Source organism: Hemitrygon akajei, unplaced genomic scaffold (assembly GCF_048418815.1).
Source record: "Hemitrygon akajei unplaced genomic scaffold, sHemAka1.3 Scf000033, whole genome shotgun sequence".
Taxonomy (NCBI): Eukaryota; Metazoa; Chordata; class Chondrichthyes; order Myliobatiformes; family Dasyatidae; genus Hemitrygon; species Hemitrygon akajei.
The window spans coordinates 5,619,974-5,622,898 of record NW_027331919.1 but is presented as its reverse complement, the minus strand read 5'-3'; positions in this window follow the sequence as shown (position 1 = coordinate 5,622,898).

Below are 2,925 nucleotides of genomic sequence, written 5' to 3'. Positions count from 1 at the left end.
TATTGTTTGAAGGGCCGATGCGCTCAGGTCAGGGGTCAACGTCTCTCAGCCTGACACGGCAGATATTAGTGAGACTTGATTGCAGGTGGGACAGTACCGTTTGCATAAGCTGTGAACTAGACACACAACCCTCACTGTGACACAGAGATGTTCTTCAATGGGACACTGAAAGTGTTTCGGTGTCAGTGCCACAACCCACATCTGACATGAACACGCCCCTCATCGTGACACTGAGACACTGACAGGATCTGCACAACAGCAGTGATGCACCATCAATAACTCACTCTGAGACGGAAGAAGCGAGATATCGGCTTTTATTGACTGGAAGAATGAACAACACTACATTCTGGAGAATGAGGCCGGGCTCAGGCCTCAATCGCCTTTATACAGGGGTCTGTGGGAGGAGCCACAGGAGCAGTCCAGACAGGTATATGTAGTTCACCAAATTCACCCCCCCCCCTTTGTTTTAAAAGAGTCCCCAGGTGGCGAAGTTTCTTACAAGTATATTTACAGGTTAAGTCTATCAGGTGGTCGAATCGTAGCTCCGGCTGCGATTGCACAGGTGCCGGTGGTGGTGATTGCACAGGTGCCGGTGGTGGTGATTGCACAGGTGCCGGAGGTGATGATTGCACAGGTGCCGGTGGTGGTGATTGCACAGGTGCCGGAGGTGGTGATTGCACAGGTGCCGGTGGTGGTGATTGCACAGATGCCGGAGGTGGTGATTGCACAGGTGCCGGTGGTGGTGTTTGCACAGGAGACGGAGGTTGTGCTGGTTCTGGCCTAACTGGAGGTGTCAGGGATCCCTCACGTGTGTGGGAGGCGCCCGGAATATACGCGTACGAGATGCCCGGTACATGAGCGTCGTGAGGAGTCTGGGTGGGGCACGGTGTGCGCGGTGTCACCTCGGGTACCGGGTTCATAGTTACCGTGGAGTGTTCGGGGTAGTGGTCTGCTGATCCTGCGGGCGCCAGGTCGCGGACGGAGACCGTGTCCTCCCACCCATCAGGCAAGACCACGTAGGCATACTGGGGGTTAGCATGCAGGAGGTGAACCTTCTCTACCAGCGGGGAGTATTTATTACTCCTCACATGTTTCCGGAGCAGCACTGGCCCCGGGGACGTCAGCCAAGCCGGTAGGGTGGTCCCAGTGACAGACTTGCTGGGAAAAGAGAATAGGCGTTCGTAAGGGGTGGCATTGGTGGACGTACATAACAGAGAGCGGATAGAGTGGAGTGCCTTGGGGAGGACCTCCTGTCAGCGAGAGACCGACAATCCATTTGACTTAAGGGCTAAAAGTGTGGCCTTCCACACCGTGACATTCTCCCTCTCCACCTGTCCATTCCCCCGGGGATTGTAACTCGTGGTTCGACTAGTAGCAATGCCCCTAGCTAGCAGGTACCGGCGCAGCTCGTCACTCATAAAGCAGGACCCTCTATCACTGTGGATATAGCAGGGATATCCGAACAGAGTGAAGAGCTGGCGCAGGGCGTTTATGACGGACGTGGTAGTAGTGTCGGGGCAGGGAATGGCAAAGGGGAATCGCGAGTACTCGTCAATAATATTGAGAAAATAGACATTGAGTTCAGTGGAGGGAAGGGGGCCCTTAAAGTCAAAACTCAGTCGCTCAAAAGGGCGGGTGGCCTTGACAAGTTGCGCCATGTCAGGACGGTAGAAGTGGGGTTTGCACTCAGCGCAGATTTGGCAGTCCCTTGTCATCGTCCTGATGTCCTCCAGGGAGTACGGCAGGTTCCGGGCTTTAACAAAATGGTAAAATCGGGTGACCCTCGGATGGCAAAGATGTGCATGAAGGGCATACAGCTGGCAGAGCTGTGCGCTAGCACACGTTCCCCAGGATAGGGCATCAGGGGGCTCATTGAGTCTGCCAGGCCGGTACAGGATATCATAATTGTAGGTGGAGAGTTCCATTCTCCACCGCAAAATTTTATCATTTTTGATTTTGCCCCGCTGTTGGTTGCTGAACATGAACGCAACCGAGCGCTGGTCGGTCAGCAAGGTGAACCTTTTGCCGGCGAGATAGTGCCTCCAGTGCCTGATAGCTTCCACTATGGCCTGGGCTTCTTTCTCCACCGCGGAGTGTCGAAGTTCAGAGCCTTGAAGGGTACGAGAAAAGAATGCTACTGGCCTGCCTGCCTGATTCAGGGTAGCGGCAAGCGCGAAATCGGAGGCATCACTCTCTACTTGGAAGAGAATGGTCTCGTCCACCGCATGCATCGTTGCTTTGATAATGTCCCCTTTAATGCAGCTGAAGGCCGCGCAGGCTTCAGCAGAGAGGGGAAAAGTGGTAGACCGGACCAGGGGGCGGGCCTTGTCTGCGTAAGGGGGGACCCATTGGGCGTAATAGGAAAAAAAAACCCAGGCACCGTCTGAGGGCTTTGAGAGTGGTGGGAAGGGGGAGTTCTAACAGGGGGCGCATACGATCGGGGTCAGGGCTAATGACCCCGTTTTCCACGAGATACCCAAGGATAGCGAGTCGGGTGGTTCTGAACACACACTTGTCCCTGTTATAAGTAAGGTTCAAAGCTTCGGCCACTTGGAAAAATCGTTGGAGGTTGACGTCGTGATCCGACCAGTCGCGACCACAGATGGTGATGTTATCTAGATAGGGAAATGTGGCCTTCAGGTTGTACTGGTCAACTATCCGGTCCATCTCCCTCTGGAAGACTGAGACACCATTGGTGACACCAAATGGGACGCGCAGGAAGTGATAGAGCCTGCCGCCCGCCTCGAAGGCGGTGTAGGGGCGGTCATCTGGGTGGATGGGGAGCTGGTGATAAGCGGATTTCAGATCTATCGTCAAGTACACCTTGTACTGAGCTATCTGGTTGACCATATCCGCGATGCGGGGTAGGGGGTACGCGTCAAGCTGCGTGAACCTATTGATGGTCTGACTATAGTCCATGTAACG